Genomic DNA, 26,823 nt, shown 5'->3' with positions numbered 1-26,823 from the left:
ATCAGTACTTTTCCCTTTAAAGTCCAACTGAAATCAAAATGGACCCTATTTACTTTGTTAGCGCATATTACTAGTCTTGTTGTGAACAATTAATCCATGCAAGTTAAAACACGGAAAAAAATGTTTTGGCTTCGTAATCTTTAATCAAAATCTGAAAATGCCCCTCCTCTCTGCATTGGAGGACCTTCCCTGATGACGTATGCTTGACGGCTTGGGTTGAGAAACGCTTAACCACTCCCCTCAAATCGTTAGTCTGTAATGAGCGAGAGATGGAGAGGAGGAGCACTAGAGTAAAATCCTGCCCTCTGTTCAATATTCCTTTTCACTGGGAAATACGTCACAGCACTGGAGAAAAGTCGTTTGCAACTTCCGGTTCACGCGGACTTTAAATAATCCTATATATTATACATAATGATATTTTCTTTTCTCTTTTTTCAGCTGAAAAGACCAAAAGGGCCTTTCGGACTCAGTCGTTCCATTATTGTTGGAGGAGAAGTAAACGGAGAAGACGGACAGCTGCAAAGGCAAATATTCGCAATGGTATGTATGTGTTGGTTTTAACCCTAAATCAAACATTTTATCAAGCATTTGTTGTTTCTTAAAACTTTTCTCACAAAACCCATAGCCCAATCAGTACAAACATAGTCTGAAAGTCTTAATAATTCACAAGATTTAACAAGTTGTCAAATTCGTACGATACTCGTACATATTTGTATACTCGTACACAATCCTGCAGCTTTAACTCCTAGTGCTGTCATTGGCTACTGCCTCAATTCCTGTACATATTTATCGCGATATTTGTAAATCAGTTGCGCCACTTCTTGGAAAGTTGTCGGATGTCACACACACTGTCAGAAAGTTTATATTAATTGCAAATTGGACCCTGTCTGTTTATGTTCCAGTAATACATGATGTCTCTCCACACCTCATAACCTACCTCTGTTTGCAAGAGTGGAAAAGCTTATCTGACTTGTCACATGACATCAGATACTCGATTATTTTGTCATAATCAGAGCAGTTACACTGCTGATAACTGTCCCGTTTGCATGTAAATCTTTTTCATGATTATTGCTTGCTATTAAAGACATACTTTTATTCATAGAAATGCCCACATATCAGTGAACTTATTACATAAAAATGCTTTTAACAATTAATTATGCAACACTCTTTACAGAAAACATATCCTACAGTTATAAACTGACTATTTGCAAGTAATGTATTAAAATTACCTTCCTTTCTGTTTTGCAGGATTACTTAGTCCTTTTTTTTAAAGCTCTACCAATATCAAACTCAACAGCTCTTTTAAGAGCCAACCATTACAAGAGCTACTAGTGAGTCGCAGCGAATCTTGCCGTGATCAGCCCTTCACAGGTGAAGTTTCTAGCATATTGCAATCAGTTTTTACTCATCAAATGTTCTCTCCTGAATCATATGGTAAATTAACTTATTTATAACTGTCTTAATTTGTGTTTCAAGAACAATAGTAATTGCACATAGAGTAAGTCGAGACTATCTTGTTTTACAGCAGAGAAGGAAGACCAGTCCTTATATCAACGCAAGCTAATCGAATAAGTCCTTTGTTTCGGGTGAGGAAGGAACATCTGATGCCCAAAGAAGACAGAAAAGTGCGCGAGTCCATTGGTATGTCTTGTATTGAAACAATGCTGTAATATGTAGTACATAATTTGATGTTGACAATTTTACATTGTACAGGTTATCACTTGGTTTTTGACCAAGTGAAGCTCTTGAAACAATTGACAGAAGAGTATGTTGTCTGGAAAGAAATCAAGCATCACTGGCAAAGGCTCAAAAGAGACCATGCCTTTCTTAAAAATCTTTTAAAATATGTTGCTGTTGATATGGGTAAAACTGTTTTTGTTCAGTACTTAGCTTATTTTGTGCTGCAATATTTTATATATATATATATATATATATATATATATATATATATATATATATATATATATATATAATACTTCAATGTGTGTATATTATATAACGTACTGACTGCTGCTTTGTAAATTTATGTAAGGAACAGGCAACTCTGGCCCTTTGCATTCTACTTTTTGAGGTTAGTTAAGAGTTAACCTCCAACCTTAATCGAGCACATCTGAAAATTTTAACCAAAGTCTTCAGGTTTACTTCTAGACAATAGGCAGGAGGGTTTGAGGTCGGAGCTAAATGTGCAGGACAGTGGACGCTGAGGGCCAGAGTAAACCATCACTGCTTTAAATAACGCAGAACATAAGCTGACCCGACTGTCCATTAAACAACTTTATTTGAATGGTTTCTGTCTTTTGTTTTCCTTTCAGACCAGGACTGGAGAACGCCTGACAATGGGATGTTGAGACTTCTTCCTCTGGTTGAGAAAAAGCTACTCCACATCAGTGATCACATCTTCTGTTCTTCTGTTCTTCAACTGAACAAACTGTTAAGACGAGGAAGAAGAACACTAACACGATCGAGACGTACAGGGAAGAGCAAGAAACCAGTTTAGCTGTGATAATGAATCATTATTTTCCAACACAATATCAAATCTGTTTTCTGTATCATATGTGACTGAATATGATTATCTGGCACTCGTTTTGTGGCTTCAGCAGCTGTGAATGGATTCATATGATGTTAACGTGTTTTTGAAGACACATTTTTATTTATCTTGAATCTCATTTGTCTTTATGCTACTTTATCAACTTTATGCTTTGTTCTCCAATAAAGTGTTGTTTAATAAAGTATGGTGACTATTGTGTATTGAAAGTGGTGTTTGGTACAGTAAATAGAAATTTTCTTTTAAGAAATTTTAATTTCTTGTTTCTTTAAAAATAACTACATATAATTAATAACTTATAAATAACTAAATATAATTAATTACCATGATTCTTTTACTTGGGACATACAAATTTAGATCTGGTTAATGATATCTGGGACAACAATGCAACAAAAGTTGCACATACTTGCATGTATGCCAGTTTCCAGTGAAATAAAAGGAAGCTATGTGAATAGCAAGAGGCTGCAGTGGGCTATCTTGCTATAAATACTTAAAGCTTAATTGAAGATGATCCATGTTGATCATTCTAGTATACTCTATATAGTATACTCTATATATCACTGATGTCAGGAATATAAGCAGCAATCAGAGGGGGTGAAAAGGAAATGTTGGCACTGTTTTTTTGTTGTTTTACTGAATGGTGCATTATCCTTGTGTAATAGTATGTGTAGATCTGTGTAGATTATACTGTCCTTCCACCCCCAGGGCCCAGCAATGGCCCCCAGAAGAGCAAACAAATGCACATTTCAAATGGCTGTAACTCAAGTCTGGTTAGTGTATCAAAGAGAAAATTGGCTGGACAACTGCTTATACTATGTTTAATAAATAATGTTGGCCACAGTTTTCAGACATATATGGAAAGCTGGCATAAAGGTTATTTTTAAAGTGCTCACAGTAAAATATCAAATTTCAGCCTGTCCCTCATATATGTCATAAAGGTTTGCACAATGAACAAATTTAGATATCCAGTTGTCCATTAAATATATTATTTATTTAACATTTATTGTTTTATTACTAAACGTTTTAAACTACATTACCCACATATCTCTGTCATTCTATCAGTGGAGCAGCATTGTGCTGTAGTTCATTGAAATGTGCAGACATGCTTAGGGTTAGGGTTAGGATCTCGGTAAAGGAGTAATTTCTCACAACATAGAGACACTTTATAGTTAGCTTAATGTATAACTAACGTAATAATAACACCAAAACATACTTTGTAACATGAAGCGCCGTTTTATATGGGTTAAACGATTGTCCAATCACAGCGAGTTCTGCGATAAAGTCACAGCCAATAACAACCCAGCTGAACAGATGCGTTACACTTACATGCCCATTTATGGTAAACGATGACAGATCTCTTCTGGTTCTGGCTGCGGGGATAGATACCTTAAATATTTTATATTTAGGCTGTTAAACATGCATTCCTTCTAATTAAATTATAAAACTCATATTTAAAAACAAAAGACTCCTTTGTGTGGTTACCATCCAAAAACGAGGTCACATGATCAATGACACAAATTTGCTTATTTGATTAGACTGATGCATAAATACATTAATTTGAAAGAGAAACTTTTTTCTAAGCAATGGCCTACAGCAGGGGTAGGTTTGCAGTATTTTAATTAAAGATAATTACATGTACTAAAGTGCTTCTAACATTTACAGTGTATGTATAGTATATTAAAGGTATATCAATAATATTCAAATAAATGTAACAAAAGCACAATGAATGGACACCATTTTGAAAGCTTATTCCAATATTTAATGTCAAACTGTTTAAAGACAAATGTACTGCCAAAACTACTGCACAACAGTATAAAAATCAGTTTATTAAAAATATCCAGATACAGGAGCAATCTATTATAGTGACACATACATTAACGTAAAAAAAATTGCTATGATGAAGTTGAATTTATTTACAAACCAAGAGATGAGATTCAAGTTTGTTATGTGAACATACATTTGTTTCTTCGCTTTAAAGAACAAATAGGCAAAAACATAAGCACAACATTTTACATTCTCAACTTTCATTCTATATCCTTGTGATTATTGGTCACTTTTATTGTAACTATGCAATGAATATGTCCTTTAGCAAAACACCTGATGAACACTGACACTTTTTTGATAAAGGCATTAGGCAGAAATCAAGTACAGTTTATGAAGCTGAAAAGAGAAAACAAAATGCTTTAAAAATATGGAAAAAGATAAATCACTATTTTCAATATTGGTTCTGCATATATCAAAGAGATCACGAGGAGGAGTGGGACTTCACATGAAGACTTTCAGAAACTGTGACAGAGCAAAGGGTGCACCTCGCTGGACACATCCTACGCATGCCCAAACAACAACACCCAAACACAGTGATGAAGTGGACACCACCAGGAGGATGCAGGAGACAGGGAAGACCAAGGAAGACATGGAGACAGATGTTTCACGAAGACCTGAAGAATGTCAGTGTCCCATGGGAAGATGTGAAGAACCTGGCCACGGATCGAATACGTTGGAGGACAGTTGTTGCCCAATGTGCCCAGCACAGGACTTGATGATGACGTTGTGAGTTTATAACTGTAGGATATGTTTTCTGTAAAGAGTGTTGCATAATTAAATGTTAAAAGCATTTTTATGTAATAAGTTCACTGATATGTGGGCATTTCTATGAATAAAAGTATGTCTTTAATAGCAAGCAATAATCATGAAAAAGATTTACATGCAAACGGGACAGTTATCAGCAGTGTAACTGCTCTGATTATGACAAAATAATCGAGTATCTGATGTCATGTGACAAGTCAGATAAGCTTTTCCACTCTTGCAAACAGAGGTAGGTTATGAGGTGTGGAGAGACATCATGTATTACTGGAACATAAACACACAGGGTCCAATTTGCAATTAATATAAACTTTCTGACAGTGTGTGTGACATCCGACAACTTTCCAAGAAGTGGCGCAACTGATTTACAAATATCGCGATAAATATGTACAGGAATTGAGGCAGTAGCCAATGACAGCACTAGGAGTAAAAGCTGCAGGATTGTGTACGAGTATACAAATATGTACGAGTATCGTACGAATTTGACAACTTGTTAAATCTTGTGAATTATTAAGACTTTCAGACTATGTTTGTACTGATTGGGCTATGGGTTTTGTGAGAAAAGTTTTAAGAAACAACAAATGCTTGATAAAATGTTTGATTTAGGGTTAAAACCAACACATACATACCATTGCGAATATTTGCCTTTGCAGCTGTCCGTCTTCTCCGTTTACTTCTCCTCCAACAATAATGGAACGACTGAGTCCGAAAGGCCCTTTTGGTCTTTTCAGCTGAAAAAAGAGAAAAGAAAATATCATTATGTATAATATATAGGATTATTTAAAGGGAAAAGTACTGATTTACCTTACAAATATTGGATGTTACATTATAAAGCCTCACAAGCAGGGCAAGTGTTGTGGTTAATATGCATTTACAACAAATATCACTTTAAAACTATCAATACTGAGGTAAAAGCATGGTAAGTTTTGTGATTACTGTCCTTACTAAACCAATCACAGTAAAACTAAGGTTACTGAGGTTTAAAGCATGGTAAGTTTTGTGGTTACTGTCCTTTTACCACACCTATCACAGTAAAACTATGGTTACTGTGGTAAAAGCATGGTAAGTGTTGTGATTACTGTGCATTTACAATAAGTACCACCAGAGAATGTCTAATATGGCGAGAAGTTTCACTCTCACTACACTTCCGGCTTCTGAACTGGTTGCAGTTCCACTCTGATTCCATATGAGGGCGCTCACAGGACGAGTGCAGAATGAATGGAGGTCAATGGCGGTATACCCCTCAAAATCCACTTTTCTCAGGATATAATTTTTTGTCTAGTAATTTGAATGTTGTATTCGAAAGGAGATGCAAAGAAATTACACATTGCTGGGTGTTAGATTTTTTAGAGTCACTTATTTGCTTTAAAAAAGTCTTTCAAAATGTCAATGACGTCAGAATGCTGACGTCATTAGCAGAATGCTAGCGTGTTATGGGCAACAACAACTCAACCTGTAAGAAATCAAAACGACATAAATACTCGTTCATTCAACTTTCGACCTAAAACCCATGTTGAACTTGCAAAATCTACAATCACATCTGAGATTTCTCAACGGCAATCGGGTGAAAGAGACAAATTTAGCCGTCTAGCCCAGAGGTCCCCAACCCCCGGGCCGCGGACCGGTACCGGTCCGTGGGACATTTGGTACCGGGCCTCACAGAAAGAATAGGCTATATAACTTAACGTATTTTCCGGACTATAAATCGTTCCGGAGTATATGTCGCATCAGTAAAAAAATGCGTCATGAAGAAGAAAAAACATAATATAGCCTAAGTCGCACTGGACTATAAGTCGCATTAATTTAGAAATGTAGCCTATTTCACAAAAATATATATATATATAAAAAAAAAGAATAATAATAATTGTTCGGATGGGACTGTTCACCCTTACGGACGTGCAGCGCTCTCAAAGCGGCACAAAAAGACTGCTTTAAAACTTTCACAGAGACCTCAGAGTCAGACAGAAAGCAAAAAGCCTGTCTTTAAATTGTATTTCGTTTTGTATTAATTGTATCTTAATTTTAATCAATGTTTCATCACCCAATTGCCAGGATTTAATAAGAAGTAGGCCTAAATATAATAGAAAATATTTAATCAGGACACGGAGGCGCGGGCGCGTGAACTGGAGCTGATCTCATAAATTAACCGAAATTCAGCGTATAAGGTAGCCTACTTGCCTCACAGACCTGAGACATAGAAAGCTTGAAATGTCTAATTTTAAACAGAACAATTCAAAACAAAAGAAAACTGACTGTTCTCTGCTTATAATTCGTATATGTGCATTTCTCTCGGGCGCGTTCAGGCATACTGCGAAGATCGAGTCAGCATTGTCAACTTCATCTTTGCACAGAAAACACTTGTTTAAACAATTAAAATGTCTCCTGCTATATTTTACATATTCATAATCATTCATTTTGGTTCTTAAAATCGGTTCTTTGTGACAGCTTTTAGGTGCTTTATTGGCAGCGCCACCTTACATCGCATCAGCACCGTAAACATGGAGATTTTTTTCTTTTGGGGGGCTTTTTGTTTGTGTTCAGACTTTCTCAGTTGTCTTTAGACGCGATATTACGAGTACCCTGCTAATAAAATTGCAAGTAAGCCTACACATTGGATTCACGTTTATCCTATATTTAATTGTTTTTTATATATTTTTTATATTTTGTTGTATTTATCCGCCGCACCTTAAAGGCCGGTCCGTGGAAATATTGTCTGATATTAAACCGGTCCGTGGCGCAAAAAAGGTTGGGGACCGCTGGTCTAGCCCCATTGACTCCCATTCATTTTGCACTCATGGCGAGCGCCCCCAGTGGAACTCTGGTGGTACTACAACCAAAATTCGGTACAATAGGGCTTAATAGGGAGTGGACAGGCTCTCCGTAGACGGGCTCTGGTACCACATTAAAACTACAAATAGTGTGGTAAAAGCATGGTAAGTTTTGTGATAACTGTCTTTTTACTACACTTATCACAGTAAAACTAATGTTACTGTGGTAAAAGCATGGTAAGTGTTGTTTTTACTGTGCTTCTACTACAAATACAACTTTGGAACTAATTGTACTATTTTTAATCTGATATGAATATCTAAGCCTATAGCACGTCACGTGACAGGCAGTGTTAATCACCCTGTTTTGAATTAGAAAGCAATGAAACGCAAAGTCTCCGTGGAGATGGCAGATATAATGGCAGATTAATATCGACAAACAGAAAAGACATGATATCACACATTATTAGGACAGCGTATTTAGGTATTTACTTACCAACATCTGACACACGTGAACTGATGCCAAATATCGCGATGTGTTCGGAACGAGACTTCTTCAGCGCGATTTCCTACTGATAAAATATAATTTAAAAAATATCAATAAACAGCAAAGCAATCCAGCTTCCCTGGCAATAAGACCGAAATAATAACATTAAAAAAATACATAAAAATACATAAGATCTCGTGAAAAAAATGTTGATTAAACAGCTTCTCTGCTGCAGCCGACAGGCAGAAAGAATCGTGCTGTTATCACGAAAGACGCTTCCCATTGAAAATACAATAGTTTAAAAAACGTGCTGGTATTACGAAAATAACGAAATAAACGTGTCCGTGGCACGAATCAATAGATTAAATTACGTGACCATATCACGAACTGCCGTGCGTTGTTAAACTCACCGCTGAATGATCACGTGCGTTGTTAAACTCACCGCTGAACGCGCTAAACCTTTGCGGGGACTTTGATATCAGATTGCGAGGGGTTTTAAACATCAAAAACCAGTTGGAGGGCCAGATAAAAATTATCTGGGTGCCGCCATTTGACTCGCCCTGGCATAGATAATATTTTGTAGCCCAATGAGAAAAAAGGGAGTAAATAATTAAAACAAAATGAGCTGCTATACGTGTGAAAAGAAACCTGCTTTGGATGTATTATGTTCAGGACAAACGTAATAGCACTGCAATAGATTGGCTATATTAGGTTAAGGACCAACGTAATAGCACTGCTTATATTAGGTTAAGGACCAACGTAATAGCACTGCTTATATGTTGGCATGTAACGTAATTGCGATTTGCAAAATAGTTTCCTCAGAACGTATTTCATGTGATACAGGGTTGAAAAATATACAGTACAATAGTTTTCATTCTTTTCACATTCTGCACTTCATTCCGCTTGGCTCTTTAATGATAAATAAGGGGCATGAAATGTAAAATGTGTCCAGCCTTCAATTGCATAATTGTAAAATAAGGAACAGATTTCAGGAAACTGCCAGTATGGTGGACACTTCTGGTCATATTTGATGCTTTGCATAGGCAGTGTCAGTGATCTGAGATGTTCATAAGTCTGTTTAACTCTTCATTGAGCTTCTCTTCATGATAACAGATCTAACAGCCAAAATGACTCTGATCTCCTTTATCATTTGGACACTCTACAGCATGCAAGGTACAGACAGTTACATGTGACTTTTTAAAATATATTTCAGTATTAATATAAGATATATATTATATAATAATCTGTGCTGTTATCTCTTGCTCTACACAGGTTGTTTAGGACAAATAGTTGTGACTCAGTCTGAGGTTAAATCAGTCCAGCGCGGTCAAACCGTCTCTATTGACTGTAAAGTTGATACTGTGGTTTACAAAAATGAGCAAGGCCAGTACTCAAAAGGACGTTATTATGTGTCTTGGTACAGCCAAAAAACTGAAGAGGCTCCAAAACTCTTGGTTTATTATACAAATGACAAAAAGTCAGGAATTCCTTCAAGATTCAGTGGCAGTGGACAAGGAAATGGTCTTGATTTCAGTCTGACCATCAGTGATGCCCAGCTTGAAGATGCAGGAGATTATTATTGTCTGAGTCAACATAAGATCAGTGATAGTTATGTGTTCACACAGTGAAAAGACCCCTTACAGAAACCCTCCCTTCTTCAGAATCAGATTACTAACATTATTAACATCTTCTGATGAAGCTGCAAGTGGAATAAATACACACAAGCTTATTAATCATGTAAACAATAATATATGTATTTAAATTTCTATTCCATCCTCCTTCTCCTGTAACATATAGTCGGCTATTTCCATAATCCAGACAGATAATTTATTTTTATTTTATTTTAAATTTGTTATGCAAATATCTGTTTATTTGTTTGTTTGTTTGTTTGTTTGTTTGTTTGTTATTGTGCTCTGTAAGATGAAAACTAACATATCTCAGGGTTAAAATTCCCAAATTCACAGACCTTCCAATAACCTGTCGATATATTTGTATATTTGAAAAATATTTATATATTTTTCTGATTAAATTATTCCAATTAAAACAGAATATATCTAATGGGAATTTTTTATTGTGTTTTAAATTAAATGTGAAATGTATAGAAAGTAAAGTAAAATGTTTGCCTTTAAAATGGAGCTGTCACTTCATCAGTTGACTCTTTGTCTCCTATCTAATAATACACATTTATGTAAGATACAGCAGCAAAATTAAACTTCCCAAATGTCCATCACATAAATTACTTTTGCATTTTGTATAATCAGAATACTAAATGTAAAATATAAAAATACAATCAATACAATATTTATAATGATATTGATAAATTCATGTACATCATTCAGTTCTTGTTAATTTATGTTTGAATGCATCTCCATCATTTAGTTTTCTTTAATGAAATATTAAGGTAATTTTATCATTTACAGTCTTTTACAGGACATAATGAAAAGATTACTTTCTAAAAAAAATGCTGTCTGATTCTTTTCAGGTTGACATTTATAATTTTATTAACTGAGTATAATATTTAATTTCTTATTTCATTCTGCACTTACTTCCAGCACTCAGTTTAGTTCCTCCACTGAAAGTCCACAGTGATTCTCATTCATTCAATGTACAAAAATTATTTAAAGAGCAATAGAAGAATATCCTGCAAAAATGCATGTTTGATTGTTTTATCACATTATGTAAATCCAGGAGGAAACTGAATGTGTGTTTGACAGGAGTCTGTTGAGTGGAGAGTGTTTTGCATGTTTACACTCACAAAACTCCTCATGATCAGTGTGTGTTCAGTCCCGCCAGAGTCACTCACACACCAAACAATAATGGCTCTTCTAATTCTGGCTACACTGACTCTGCTTGCTCAAGGTTAAAATACATTATCCAAGTTTGGTATTAATTTTGTAAAGCTTTGGATTCTCTTGTGCTTTGTTTTAATTTTTTTAATACAAATGTTTTCATAAAGGACATAAATGTCTAATCATTTTCTAAATGTAACACTTACCCTTTTTTTATCTCTCCTTTATCTCTCTCTCAGTGTCTCATCAAGAGGTCCAGACTCCTGAGTCTCTGTCTGTTAAAGCAGGAGATTCAGTCTCTATAAGCTGCACTGCGTCAAATGGAATTGATTATGACATGAGCTGGTATCTGCAGAAACCTGGACAAACTCCCAAACTTTTGATCTACACATCGAGTTACCGTGCATCTGGAGTTTCAAACCGGTTCAGTGGAACTAATTCTGGATATGAATTTATGCTGAAAATACGTGGAGTCCAGCCTGACGATGCAGGAGATTATTACTGTATGGGGTTTTATGCTTGGTCCGGAGTGTGCACACAGTGAAACAACATCGTACAAAAACCTCTCTCAGTCAGACGCTTCAGAGAACATGAGAATCATTTCAGGGTAGTTGCCCTGTACAACAGCTGAGCAACAGTTACAGTTTTTTTTTTTAAATTCGTAAGTAGTCAAAAAAAATTATCTTTATTCTAGTCCTTTATTATGATGTTTTATTCTGGATCAGTATTCATACAGCGAAACGGCATTGTACAAAAACTTCCCTCAGTCAGACGCACAATGAATTTACTCACGCACTAAATAAACTCCTTTACATTAAATGAGAAATAAAAATTTCAGTGTAAACAGAATAGGTTATCAATCTACACATTCTGTCTATGACTCTGTGACAAAAGTTAAGGCAAGACACATGCAAAAACATGTATTGCACTTCATCTATTTTTGTCTGTAGATTAGGCTATATCTTTAAAGGCCATTCTCAAAATGATTTTTTTCTCATGCACTGAGACAGAAAATCCGTCTGTTAATGATATTATCAAAATTTTGAAATGATAAAAAGAGATTTACAAAAACACCCCCATACAAAGTCTTGACTCTAATATGTCAACAAAATCTGACAAACACAATTTTGAAACCTTTATCTAATGTTCAGATTTCTGTTCTGGAAATAAATGCAAATTAGTGCATAATTCATTAGAAAATTTTGTATATTTAAACATACAATGTTAGAAAACTCGATAAAACATGTTTGTGATTTTTAATGTATCAATCAACTGGGGAAGTATGATGAAATCTACTAGTTATTTCGTTTTTTTTTCTTCCTATTCATCTCTTGTGCATTGCCTTAATTTTTTTATTCATCCTGTTTAAATGCATAAATCTTGAGTCAGAATTCAGACCCTTTTTCCTATTTCATGTAAAATTAGTATAAAAGATTTCTCAAATACCTTATTTTAGAGTTTTTTTAATATATACATTTTTATAAATTAAATGTAGCTAAAAAAAAATATTTCATTAAATATACGATTAAGATGCCATGTTAACATAAATATCTATTTTACTGTAATCGATATTTTCAGTATTAAAATATTATTTTAATATCCATGCTGTTCATCACAATAATCGCAATGGACACAAGTCCCAAAAAAATCAATAAAAAGTGGGATTTCATATTGTAGGTTGTTTTATAATACAGCAAGAAAGTCAACACCATATTTGAGTCAAAATGCTTTTATTTGGCAGCAATAAAACAACAAAGCATTGCTGTTACAACAGCTGAGAATATCTGAACATTATACTAACAGAACGAAAGATTAATTGTTGAGCATTGACTGATTTAGGACAGTCCTATGTAAGTTTGTGTGTGTGTGTGTATGTGTGTGTGAATGAATGATTATGCATGCTATCTATGTCTTTGTGTGATGTGTGTGTGTTTCACTGGTCAGCATCACACTGCTGTGTGTTCAGGCTCTCGGTCACTGCTTTCTGGGATGTGTGTGTGGCGTCACAGCTGATGGTTGTTGCTCTGCTCCACTCACTCTCAGTGAGACTCAGGCTGCTGCTCCAGCTGTACAGTCCATCCTTCTGCAGAACACTGGGACTCAGATTCACAGCAGAGCTCCTGCTACTGCCATCCACCTTCCAGCTCAGCTTCCAGTCAGAGGGGAATCCCTTACTGCCCAAACACAGCACTGTAGCCTTACCCTGCTGCAGCTCGGCTCTGGAGGGGGGCAGGACCGTGAGAGTGGGACGAGTGGCAGCTAGAGAGAGAGAGAGAGAGAGAGAGAGAGAGGGAGGGAGGGAGGGAGAGAGAGAGAGAGAGAGAGAGAGAGAGAGAGGGGGAGAGAGAGAGAGAGAGAGAGAGAGAGAGGGAGAGAGAGAGAGAGAGAGAGAGAGAGAGGGAGAGAGAGAGAGTTTCATTCTTCTTAAAAACAGCTCTATCAGTCTTTCACTTCCCTTTAAGAGATTCAGAGTTAATCAAGCAGATCTGAAGAGCAACAGCCTGTAAAAACACATTTACCAGCAATCACACATATATCTATAATTTATGGATTTTAATATTATGGATATTTTTGGGGGGGGGGAATCTATTTTTTTTTTTTTTTCAAATTATTAAATAATTTATTGTTTAACATTTACTGTACTAACAGTTACAGAATTTTTTTTTAGTGAAAGCAACAGCAAATGAAGACATTTCTGTCTCATGTGACTTGAAAAGTTTTCATTAAAAATAACTTTTTTCATTATTCAAGAATTATTAAAAATAATTACAAACTGTTAATAATAAGATACCAAAGCTGTTCTACTATCTATATTGATACTTTTTGCATAACAAAATGTTCAATGTTTTCGTGTTTGCCTCTGTTAAATCGATCTGTGGAGAGTGAAAGACTTATACAGACCTCAACTTTATATTTAATGCCAAATGAATAAAAAATACAAACAGTTATTCTTTGTCAAATATGATTTACCATTTTGATAGACAAAAAATGCTCACTAATAAAAAAGTGATTGGTTTAAACTGGTCTATAAAGAGCTAAGGAAAGTTAAACAATTATTTGGTAATGTCACACCAGATTAAAACTTTCTAATTATTTATTCTTATATTAGTCATTATTTAAAAAAATAAAATAAAAATCCTCTCATGTTCTTTTCATTCTGTTTCATTTTTTACATAAAACGAGATTTACTTACTTCCAACTGAGAGTCGTGTTCCTCCACCGAACGTGTACCACAGTGATACAAACCCAATGAGCGGCTGTACAAAAACCTCCTGCACTAAAACTGACACTGACAGAGTTACACTAACATCAACACTAACACTGACACTGACACTAAAACTCTATCTTAGTTTAGTTTCGCTCAGTCAGCTGAAAAAAGAAATACATTTTTAATGAATAAAATCTTGCTAAATGTATTTTGATTGTTTTTTGAGGTTTATTCCATGATGCATCTGAAAGTGTTTTGCATATTAACTGAACACTGCGCTTAAAACTCCACTGATACAACACACACATACAACAATGATGTCTCTTATTCTAATGCTGTGGACACTCGGTCTGCTGGCTCAAGGTTCAAAAATATGTTTTCTACATTATAATGATACAAATTTTTATTTATTTGTTAACATTTTTTGAATTTGTACTTTGTTTTATTTTCTATGCATTAATTTGAACTGTTGTAGCCTATAGCGAATGCAAGCTTCTTTTGATTTGTTTTTGATCTCTCTCTCAGTGTCTCATCAAGAGGTCCAGACTCCTGAGTCTCTGTGTGTTACAGCAGGAGATTCAGTCTCTATAAGCTGCACTGGGACCAGTGGAGTTGGTGATGACATGAGCTGGTATCTGCAGAAATCTGGAGAAGCTCCTAAACTCCTGATCTATACAGCAAGTCGACTTCAATCTGGAGTCCCAGACCGGTTCAGTGGAAGTGGACATGAACCTGATTTTACACTGAACATACGTGGAGTTCAGCCTGAGGATGCAGGAGATTATTACTGTATGGGGGTTTACACTGGTCCAGTATTCACACAGGGAAACAACATTGTACAAATTCCTCTCTCAGTCAGTAGAGAACATGAGACTCAGGCTAGTTTCCCTGTTAACAATTAAAGCAGCAATGAAGATTTTATTTTCAGTTATTTAATCATTTTTTTCAGTTAAATTTTCATTATTGATTTCATAAGAAATAAATATGTGGCATTTTGAGATTAGCATAATTGTGGACAGAAGCTTGTTTTTTATCTTTAAAGACTGGAATTATAAGCTTTATTATATGCAGCATGAAATACATCACATTCTGACATCATATTATACTGTATATGAACATGTGAACTCATGCCATCTATACTGAAACTATTCTCTTTTAAGTGATACTTTCAATATTAAAATATGATGTTCATGTCACTTATATCCACAAAGTTATACTATAAAAGTAATTAACAAACATGAAAAAATATATTTTATGTTCTTTTGCCATGTGTACCAGAAACTTTGAATACATTTTTAAATACATGTATGAGAATGTCTTTAAATACCAAGATATATTCTTGTATCAGTTGGTCCTGGAACAAAATGAGTGTCAAAGAAATATTCTATAATTTCCTCAATCCAACACTTACAGAGGGACATTATAGGTTGATAAAACTGCTGTCCAAGCCTTAACCTAAATATAACACTTAACTATTCACTCCAAAATCCAATTAACTGACAACAAGGACAAACAAGATGTTGATATATGAAGAACTAAATGGCAAAATCACGTTTCCACAGTCCATCCTTCTTCTGCACATTACAATCCAGAATCACTTTTACAGTGTCTTCTCACTCACAGGGGAAATCAAATAAACTGTATATTGTAATGTTAACATTGTAAGTTACAAGTAGAACAATGGCATGTCATTTAAAATTCTGCTTTCATAAAAATATTCAGTACAATACTTTTCATTCTTTTCACATTCTGCACTTCATTCCGCTTGGCTCTTTAATGATAAATAAGGGGCATAAAATGCTAAATGTGTCCAGCCTTCAATTGCATAATTGTAAAATAAGGAACAGATTTCAGGAAACTGCCAGTATGGTGGACACTTCTGGTCATATTTGATGCTTTGCATAGACAGCGTCAGTGATCTGAGATGTTCATAAGTCTGTTTAACTCTTCGTTGAGCTTCTCTTCATGATAACAGATCTAACAGCCAAAATGACTCTGATCTCCTTTATCATTTGGACACTCTACAGCATGCAAGGTACAGACAGTTACATGTGACTTTTTAAAATATATTTCAGTATTAATATAAGATATATATATATTATATAATAATCTGTGCTGTTATCTACACAGGTTGTTTAGGACAAATAGTTGTGACTCAGTCTGAGGTTAAATCAGTCCAGCGCGGTCAAACCGTCTCTATTGACTGTAAAGTTGATACTGTGGTTTACAAAAATGAGCAAGGCCAGTACTCTAAAGGACGTTATTATGTGTCTTGGTACAGCCAAAAAACTGAAGAGGCTCCAAAACTCTTGGTTTATTATACAAATGACAAAAAGTCAGGAATTCCTTCAAGATTCAGTGGCAGTGGACAAGGAAATGGTCTTGATTTCAGTCTGACCATCAGTGATGCCCAGCTTGAAGATGCAGGAGATTATTACTGTCTGAGTCAACATAAGATCAGTGATAGTTATGTGTTCACACACAGTGAAAAGACTCCTTACAAAAACCCTCCCTTCTTCAGAATCAGATTACTAACATTATTAACATCTTCTGATGAAGCTGCAAGTGGAATAAATACACACAAGCTTATTAATCATGTAAACAATAATATATGTATTTAAATTTCTATTCCATCCTCCTTCTCCTGTAACATATAGTCGGCTATTTCCATAATCCAGAGAGATAATTTATTTTTTATTTTATTTTAAATTTGTTATGCAAATATCTGTTTATTTGTTTGTTTGTTTGTTATTGTGCTCTGTAAGCTGAAAACTAACATATCTCAGGGTTAAAATTCCCAAATTCACAGACCTCCCAATAACCTGTCGATATTGTTACGGTAGTGTAGTGCAGGAGGAAGGTGAAGACGACAGAGCTCTTCAATACAAGGAGTTTAATTCAAAAGATCTCAAAACACAGGAACAACGGGCAGAACACACACTATACATTAACGTAATATAAACGAGAACCGACAAACACTGAAGGAAACACAGGGCTTAAATACACAGGAAAACTCATCAGGGAACAAGACACAGCTGACAAGACTAACGAGGGCAGAACAGGTGATACAAATGAACTAATGACAGAAACCATGGAAACAAAGGAGTGGCGGGAAAACATATGATCAAAGACAAAAACAGAACTCAGAAACACCATACATGTAACATTACTCCCCCCTTCCCCAAAGGCGCGTCCTCGCGCCTATAACATCCAAAGGGGTGGGAGGGTGGGCGCCCTGGAGGCTGACAGGGGAGACCAGGCAAGGGAGACACAGTGGGAAGCCTCCAGGGCGGAGCAGGCTGTGGGCATGGAGCAGGCTGTGGGCGTGGAGCAGGCTGTGGGCGTGGAGCAGGCTGTGGGCGTGGAGCAGGCTGTGGGCGTGGAGCAGGCTGTGGGCGTGGAGCAGGCTGTGGGCGTGGAGCAGGCTGTGGGCGTGGAGCAGGCTGTGGGCGTGGAGCAGGCTGTGGGCGTGGAGCAGGCTGTGGGCGTGGAGCAGGCTGTGGGCGTGGAGCAGGCTGTGGGCGTGGAGCAGGCTGTGGGCGTGGAGCAGGCTGTGGGCGTGGACATGGCGGAGCAGGCTGTGGGTGTGACCACGGCGGAGCAGGCTGTGGGTGTGACCACGGCGGGGAAACCCCTTCGGGCGGCCATGGCGGGGAAACCCCCTCGGGCGGCCATGGCGGGGAATCTTTTTCAGAATGCCAGGACAGAGGTATATGGCCCCCCCCCAAAAAATACTTGGGCAAAGTCCCGGGTGTCAAAGAGGGCTCGGTGCAGGGCAGCGATGAGGGCTCTGAGCTGTGCAGGAACAGCGGCGAAGAGGGCTCGGAGCTGCGCAGTAACAGCGGCGAAGAGGGCTCGGAGCTGCGCAGGAACAGCGGCGAAGAGGGCTCGGAGCTGCGCAGTAACAGCGGCGAAGAGGGCTCGGAGCTGCGCAGTAACAGCGGCGAAGAGGGCTCGGAGCTGTGCAGGAACAGCGGCGAGGAGGGCTCGGAGCTGTGCAGTAACTGCGGCGAAGAGCGCTCGGAGCTGTGCAGGAACAGCGGCGAAGAGGGCTCGGAGCTGTGCAGTAACAGCGGCGAAGAGGGCTCGGAGCTGTGCAGTAACAGCGGCGAAGAGGGCTCGGAGCTGTGCAGTAACAGCGGCGAAGAGGGCTCGGAGCTGTGCAGGAACAGCGGCGAAGAGGGCTCGGAGCTGTGCAGTAACAGCGGCGAAGAAGTCTCTATGCTGGACGGGACCAGCGGTGAAGGATCTGTGCTGGACGGGACCAGCGGTGAAGGCTTTGTGCTGGACGGGACCAGCGGTGAAGAAGTCTCTATGCTGGACGGGACCAGCGGTGAAGGATCTGTGCTGGACGGGACCAACGGAGAAGGCTTTGTGCTGGACGGGACCAGCGGTGAAGAAGTCTCTATGCTGGACGGGACCAGCGGTGAAGGATCTGTGCTGGACGGGACCAACGGAGAAGGCTTTGTGCTGGACGGGACCAGCGGAGATGAAGACACTGTGCTGGACGGGACCAACGGAGAAGGCTTTGTGCTGGACGGGACCAGCGGAGATGAAGACACTGTGCTGGACGGGACCAGCGGAGAGGAAGTCACTATGCTGGACGGGACCAGCGGAGATGGAAGCACTATGCTGGACGGGACCAGCGGAGATGAAGGCTCTGTCTCGACGTTCATAGACTCCTGCAGGCAGGCGACGGGCTCTGGCTCTGGCGGGCAGGCGACGGGCTCTGGCTCTGGCGGGCAGGCGACGGGCTCTGGCTCTGGCGGGCAGGCGACGGGCTCTGGCTCTGGCGGGCAGGCGACGGGCTCTGGCTCTGGCGGGCAGGCGACGGGCTCTGGCTCTGGCGGGCAGGCGACGGGCTCTGGCTCTGGCGGGCAGGCGACGGGCTCTGGCTCTGGCGGGCAGGCGACGGGCTCTGGCTCTGGCGGGCAGGCGACGGGCTCTGGCTCTGGCGGGCAGGCGACGGGCTCTGGCTCTGGCGGGCAGGCGACGGGCTCTGGCTCTGGCGGGCAGGCGACGGGCTCTGGCTCTGGCGGGCAGGCGACGGGCTCTGGCTCTGGCGGGCAGGCGACGGGCTCTGGCTCTGGCGGGCAGGCGACGGGCTCTGGCTCTGGCGGGCAGGCGACGGGCTCTGGCTCTGGCGGGCAGGCGACGGGCTCTGGCTCTGGCGGGCAGGCGACGGGCTCTGGCTCTGGCGGGCAGGCGACGGGCTCTGGCTCTGGCGGGCAGGCGACGGGCTCTGGCTCTGGCGGGCAGGCGACGGGCTCTGGCTCTGGCGGGCAGGCGACGGGCTCTGGCTCTGGCGGGCAGGCGACGGGCTCTGGCTCTGGCGGGCAGGCGACGGGCTCTGGCTCTGGCGGGCAGGCGACGGGCTCTGGCTCTGGCGGGCAGGCGACGGGCTCTGGCTCTGGCGGGCACACGGTGAAGGGACACCCATTGTGCCATAGTACCCAGTCCACAAACTCCATAAAGTTCCCTCGAGGCCCATCTCCGGGCAGGCGTGCTTCGGTCTCAGCGTTGAGACCTGCCCGGAAGAACACACAGAGGCTGATGTCATCATAATGAACATGAGGTTGTAAGTCCAGATACCTCTGTGTGTGGGCCTCGAGGGACTGATCCTCCTGGGAAAGTAGGAGGATCTTCACTGCTGGATCCATGATCGTCGTTTTTGGGTCGGTTCTTCTGTTACGGTAGTGTAGTGCAGGAGGAAGGTGAAGACGACAGAGCTCTTCAATACAAGGAGTTTAATTCAAAAGATCTCAAAACACAGGAACAACGGGCAGAACACACACTATACATTAACGTAATATAAACGAGAACCAACAAACACTGAAGGAAACACAGGGCTTAAATACACAGGAAAACTCATCAGGGAACAAGACACAGCTGACAAGACTAACGAGGGCAGAACAGGTGATACAAATGAACTAATGACAGAAACCATGGAAACAAAGGAGTGGCGGGAAAACATATGATCAAAGACAAAAACAGAACTCAGAAACACCATACATGTAACAGATATATTTGTATATTTGAAATATATTTATATATTTTTCTGATTAAATTATTCCAATTAAAACAGAATATATCTAATGGGAAATTTTTATTGTGTTTTAAATTAAATGTGAAATGTATAGAAAGTTAAGGAAAATGTTTGCCTTTAAAATGGAGCTGACACACCATCAGTTGACTCTTTGTCTCCTATCTAATAATACACATTTATGTAAGATACAGCAGAAAAATTAGAAACTTCCCAAATGTCCATCACATAAATTACTTTTGCATTTTGTATAATCAGAATACTAAATTTTAAATATAAAAATACAATCAATACAATATTTCTAATGATATTGATAAATTCATGTACATCATTCAGTTCCTGTAGATTTATGTTTGAATGCATCTCCATCATTTAGTTTTCTTTAATGAAATATTAAGGTTATTTGATCATTTACAGTCTTTTAGAGGACATAATGAAAAGATTACTTAAAAAAAAAAAAAAAAATGCTGTCTGATTCTTTTCAGGTTGACATTTATAATTTTATTAACTGAGTATAATATTTAATTTCTTATTTCATTCTGCACTTACTTCCAGGCCAGCACTCAGTTTAGTTCCTCCACTGAAAGTCCACATTCAATGTACAAAAATTATTTTAAGAGCAATAGAAGAATATCCTGCAAAAATGCATGTTTGATTGTTTTATCACATTATGTAAATCCAGGAGGAAACTGAATGTGTGTCTGACAGGAGTCTGTTGAGTGGAGAGTGTTTTGCATGTTTACACTCACAAAACTCCTCATGATCAGTGTGTGTTCAGTCCCGCCAGAGTCACTCACACACCAAACAATAATGGCTCTTCTAATTCTGGCTACAGTGACTCTGCTTGCTCAAGGTTAAAATACATTATCCAAGTTTGGTATTAATTTTGTAAAGCTTTGGATTCTCTTGTGCTTTGTTTTAATTGTTTTAATACAAATGTTTTCATAAAGGACATAAATGTCTAATCATTTTCTAAATGTAACACTTACCCTTTTTATCTCTCCTTTATCTCTCTCTCAGTGTCTCATCAAGAGGTCCAGACTCCTGAGTCTCTGTCTGTTAAAGCAGGAGATTCAGTCTCTATAAGCTGCACTGCGTCAAATGGAATTGGTTATTTCGTGAGCTGGTATCTGCAGAAACCTGGAAAAACTCCCAAACTTTTGATCTACGAATCGAGTTACCGTGCATCTGGAGTTTCAAACCGGTTCAGTGGAACTAATTCTGGATATGAATTTATACTGAAAATACGTGGAGTCCAGCCTGACGATGCAGGAGATTATTACTGTATGGGGTTTTATGCTTGGTCCGGAGTGTGCACACAGTGAAACAACATCGTACAAAAACCTCTCTCAGTCAGACGCTACAGAGAACATGAGAATCATTTCAGGGTAGTTGCCCTGTACAACAGCTGAGCAACAGTTACAGTTTAAATTTAAATTTAAATTTAAGTAGTCAAAAAAAAAAAAGATCTTTATTCTAGTCCTTTATTATGGTGTTTTATTCTGGATCAGTATTCATACAGCGAAACGGCATTGTACAAAAACTTCCTTCAGTCAGACGGCACAATTGAATTTACTCACGCAGTAAATAAACTAATTTACATTAAATGAGAAATAAAAATTTCAGTGTGAACAGAATAGGTTATCAATCTACACATTCTGTCTATGACTCTGTGACAAAAGTTAAGGCAAGACACATGCAAAAACATTTATTGCACTTCATCTATTTTAGTCTGTAGATTAGGCTATATCTTTAAAGGCCATTCTCAAAATGAAATTCCGGATTCGGAAAATCCGTCTGTTAATGATATTATCAAAATTTTGAAATGATAAAAAGAGATTTCCAAAAACACCGACATACAAAGTCTTGACTCTATGTCAACAAAATCTGACAAACACAATTTTGAAAACTGACTTTATCTAATGTTCAGATTTCTGCATAATTCATAAGAAAAATTTGTATATTTAAACATACAATGTTAGAAAACTAGATAAAACATGTTTGTGATTCTTACTGTAATGTATCAATCAATATGGTGAAATCTATTAGTTCTTTCGTTTTTTTTTTTTTTTTTTTTACCCTATTCATCTCTTGTGCATTGCCTTAATTTTTTTATTCATCCTGTTTAAATGCATAAATCTTGAGAGTCAGAATTCAGACCTTTTTTCCTATTTCGTGTAAAATTTGTATAAAAGATTTCTCAAATACCTTATTTTAGAGGTTTTTTTTAAAAAATATATTTTTATAAATTAAATGTAGATGTATGTAAATTCATTAAATATACGATTAAGATGCCATGTTAACATAAATATCTCTTTTACTGTAATTGATATTTTCAGTATTAAAATATTATTTTAATATTCATGCTGTTCATCACAATAAGGGACATCCCCCCAAAAAAAATCCATAAAAAGTGGGATTTCATATTGTAGGTTGTTTTATAATACAGCAAGAAAGTCAACACCATATTTGAGTCAAAATGCTTTTATTTGGCAGCAATAAAACAACAAAGCATTGCTGTTACAACAGCTGAGAATATTTGAACATTATACTAACAGAACGAAAGATTAATTGTTGAGCATTGACTGATTTAGGACAGTCCTATGTAAGTTTGTGTGTGTGAATGAATGCATGCTATCTATGTCTTTGTGTGATGTGTGTGTGTTTCACTGGTCAGCATCACACTGCTGTGTGTTCAGGCTCTCGGTCACTGCTTTCTGGGATGTGTGTGTGGCGTCACAGCTGATGGTTGTTGCTCTGCTCCACTCACTCTCAGTGAGACTCAGGCTGCTGCTCCAGCTGTACAGTCCATCCTTCTGCAGAACACTGGGACTCAGATTCACAGCAGAGCTCCTGCTACTGCCATCCACCTTCCAGCTCAGCTTCCAGTCAGAGGGGAATCCCTTACTGCCCAAACACAGCACTGTAGCCTTACCCTGCTGCAGCTCGCCTCTGGAGGGGGGCAGGACCGTGAGGGTGGGACGAGTGGCAGCTAGAGAGAGAGAGAGAGAGAGAGAGAGAGAGAGAGAGAGAGAGAGAGAGAGAGAGAGAGAGGGAGAGAGAGAGAGAGAGGGAGGGAGGGAGAGAGAGAGAGAGAGAGAGAGGGAGGGAGGGAGAGAGAGAGAGAGAGGGAGAGAGGGAGAGAGAGAGAGAGAGAGAGAGAGAGAGGGGGGGGAGAGAGAGAGAGAGAGTTTCATTCTTCTTAAAAACAGCTCTATCAGTCTTTCACTTCTCTTTAAGAGATTCGGAGTTAATCAAGCAGATCTGAAGAGCAACAGCCCATAAAAACACATTTACCAGCAATCACACATATCTATAATTTATGGATTTTAATATTATGGATCTTTTTTGGGGGGAACATTTACTGTACTAACAGTTACAGAGTTAATCAAGCAGATCTGAAGAGCAACAGCCTGTAAAAACACATTTTACTGAATTATATTATTCTGATTTTAGTCTACTGGAGTAATAACATTAATATATTCAGTAATAATATGCAGTAATTGCATTCAGTACATATAAAAATATATATATTAAAAAAAAGATAACATATCAGACTAAAATGTATATATTACATTTTTATCTATTCTGATTTCAGAGTTTATTAAGAAAATGATTTTGTATTTTATGCAGCCCAAAAATGAAGATGATTTACTTTGTTTTAACATTAAAAAAAAATCAAGAGTAAAATATTAAATTTGTGAAAAACACTAATGTATTTAAAATACATTTATTTCATATTAAGAATACTACAAATCCATTAACATATATACTGACATATTGCATGAGACTTATTGATATTAATATAATATTGATATTAAACTTTATCTGTACTTCTTGCACAATGCACATTTCTTAGTATTAAGTCTAAAATGTGTTTCACAATTATTAAGGATAGTATGATCTCTGTACGATTATTTAAATGCAAGATATTTAAAGTATACCTAAAGTATTTTTGCTCTAGTTCCACTTTAGCACAATCAATATAATATATGGATAAATAAAGTGCATTAAGTACAAAACTAGTTGTTCCGATTTAGCAGACTTTAAGTATACCAGTTTAGTATAGTACAAGTTCAATTGTAGGATATTTATATTATAAATATAAATGTATTTGTAGTGTAATTATCATAAAATAAATGTATTTCAGATACATTTTATTATATTTATTTTTAACTAGGAATACACATTCAGAATTATAATCAAGTCTAAAATATGCTATATATTTATATTTTTTAAGTGCATACATAATTACAGTACAGTAATAATTAACACCTGAAACAGAAGTTAAATATATTTCTGTATTATCTTAAACATAAATATAGTCAAGAATATTTATTAACAATTATAATGTATTTTTATAAATATATACATATTTATTTTTTGAAACAGAAAGAGATTTACTTACTTCCAACTGAGAGTCGTGTTCCTCCACCGAACGTGCGCCACAGTGATACAAACCCAATGAGCGGCTGTACAAAAACCTCCTGCACTAAAACTGACACTGACAATAACCAGTTTGCTCTTTTATAACTAATAGCAAAGTAAACAAACAAACAAATTAAACCAGTTTAATTTGGATAATTTCCCAAATTTACTAAGAAAAATAATCATTATTAGTACTAATACAAACACTATTGAACTAATTAAGAACTAAATATGTAGCCTACATCAATCACTTTCATGTGAACTTATATTTTGATTCTCTTAATCATTTACTTCACTCAAAAAAATAATAATATTTAAACTTTTTATACAGCTTTAATTTACAATCCAAAGCAGTATTAATGCAGTAATAAAAGCAACAGTGATGCAACCTATTCAGATTCACATTTCATTAGTGTTTATTCATCTTCTTATTTTATTCTGCACTTACTTTCAACACTCAGTTTGGTTCCTCCACCAAAAATCCTCCACAATAATTAATTCTCATTCACTGCAAAAACCTCCAGATTATTCTGAGAGCGCCACGCACGTTTAAATTAAACTCATAATTAAAATATGCATATATTACAATGCCCATCATCATATGATATTTCAGTTCAGGAAGGGTTTTTCCACTGTAATGTAATTTTGCATTGGCAGCTCATGCTTCAGTGCTCTGCAAGGGTTTATAGTCCTGTGAACGATTTTAACATACAAGATCTGTCCACATACAGACGCCAATATGATTCTCTTCATCTGGGCAATTTACTGCATCCAAGGTAATGAAACAGAAATATATGCATATATTTTCCTAATATATTTTTCCTTTTTTATGTATTTTACTATATTTTTGCACAAATAATTATTTGAATTCAGCAAAGTTTTCTTTGTCTCACAGGCTCTTCGGGACAGGTCGTTGTGACTCAACCTGAGTTTAACTCAGTTCAGCTTGCTCAAACAGTCTCTATTGATTGTAAGGTCAACACTGTAGTTTATAGACATCCAACTGGATCAACATCCAAAGATTACTACATATTCTGGTACATTCAGAAGCCAGAGGAACCCCCTAAACTCCTTATATATTACACAACAATGAAGCCCTCAAGTGCTCCATCTAGAATGAGCGGTGGAGGCAGTGTTCACTCTGGAGGAAACGGTCTTGATTTCACTCTGACCATCAGTGATGCCCAGCTTGAAGATGCTGGAGATTATTATTGTCAGAGTTATCATAAGATAAGTGACAAATGGGTGTTCACACAGTCAAAAAACGCTGCACAAAAACCTCCCTTGGTTAAACCACAGAGAATCCTCTGATGCATCCGAGACCTACAGGTGCAGAAATGAGAACAAAAACAGGGGTTAGCATCAATGAGATACACACATATGGATGCGTTTTATGTTTTCTTATTTAATCTAATTAATCTTCTAACCCAGATCTGCCCTATAGAAATAATCATTGAATTTCTTGCTGTTCCTGTAACGTATCTCTTTTTTTCCCTGGACAAATCAATTGTGTTCTACATAATAGTATAGTGCTGCCTACACAAACGTAGGCCTTTGTGAAAAATCATATTTAAACGTTACCTCTATAGATACATGTGATGTGCGAGTTGTTCAGTATGCAAAGATAAAACTCTATTGTGTCACACAAAGTAAAGAAGCAGAAATTCATATTCTTTAGTTCTTTAGTTATACTGTTATAATGTAGTTGTCTTTGTAATCTAACAGATACCATTTTGAATCCATATCATATACCACCTCCATCTCAACCATAATATAGTAAATTATCTCAGGAAGTTTTGGGCTAAGTAGATATAGTAAGTTTGCACCCACTCTTGAAAAGTTGCAACTTCAAGGAGAAGTGTATCCACCCATATATCTGCCCAAATATATATATTTTAACTACTTATATATCTATATCTATATCTATTGTATCTATCTATCCATCTATCTATATATATATATATATATATATATA

General features: G+C 37.6%; 4 long non-coding RNA genes and 1 gene segment (V, D, J or C); 2 read left to right on the top strand and 3 right to left on the bottom strand.

Annotated features, from left to right (window-relative positions):
* Window positions 1-495: 495 nt before the first annotated feature.
* On the top strand, window positions 496-2,729 carry LOC311299408. Of its 2 annotated transcripts, none has more exons than XR_014629119.1 (4): window positions 496-540; window positions 1,249-1,371; window positions 1,529-1,641; window positions 2,313-2,729. It is a non-coding gene; the product is annotated as an uncharacterized lncRNA (long non-coding RNA). The 2 variants fall into 2 exon arrangements; XR_014629120.1 differs by having other exon boundaries at window positions 1,526-1,641.
* Window positions 2,730-4,465: 1,736 nt separating this feature from the next.
* LOC311299763 lies at window positions 4,466-8,524 on the bottom strand. Its single transcript, XR_014629193.1, has 3 exons — window positions 8,390-8,524; window positions 5,758-5,859; window positions 4,466-5,123 (listed from the first exon to the last, which is right to left on the bottom strand). It is a non-coding gene; the product is annotated as an uncharacterized lncRNA (long non-coding RNA).
* A 2,473-nt stretch (window positions 8,525-10,997) lies between these two features.
* Window positions 10,998-17,008, top strand: LOC311299407. Of its 3 annotated transcripts, XR_014629117.1 has the most exons (4): window positions 10,998-11,239; window positions 11,409-11,830; window positions 14,903-16,412; window positions 16,508-17,008. It is a non-coding gene; the product is annotated as an uncharacterized lncRNA (long non-coding RNA). The 3 variants fall into 3 exon arrangements; XR_014629116.1 differs by lacking the exon at window positions 11,409-11,830; XR_014629118.1 differs by lacking the exons at window positions 10,998-11,239; window positions 11,409-11,830 and adding an exon at window positions 14,676-14,740.
* LOC311299406 lies at window positions 12,883-14,653 on the bottom strand. Its single transcript, XR_014629115.1, has 2 exons — window positions 14,363-14,653; window positions 12,883-13,428 (listed from the first exon to the last, which is right to left on the bottom strand). It is a non-coding gene; the product is annotated as an uncharacterized lncRNA (long non-coding RNA).
* A 5,880-nt stretch (window positions 17,009-22,888) lies between the features above and the next one.
* Window positions 22,889-25,468, bottom strand: LOC311299405 (immunoglobulin kappa constant-like). The segment is given in 3 exons: window positions 25,297-25,468; window positions 24,829-24,924; window positions 22,889-23,412 (listed from the first exon to the last, which is right to left on the bottom strand).
* Between the last annotated feature and the right edge of the window lie 1,355 nt (window positions 25,469-26,823).

This window comes from Rutilus rutilus, assembly GCF_951802725.1.
Source record: "Rutilus rutilus genome assembly, chromosome: 11".
NCBI lineage: Eukaryota > Metazoa > Chordata > Actinopteri > Cypriniformes > Leuciscidae > Rutilus > Rutilus rutilus.
Note: the sequence above shows the minus strand (reverse complement) of the source record. Positions and strands in the feature narration are given on the sequence as shown.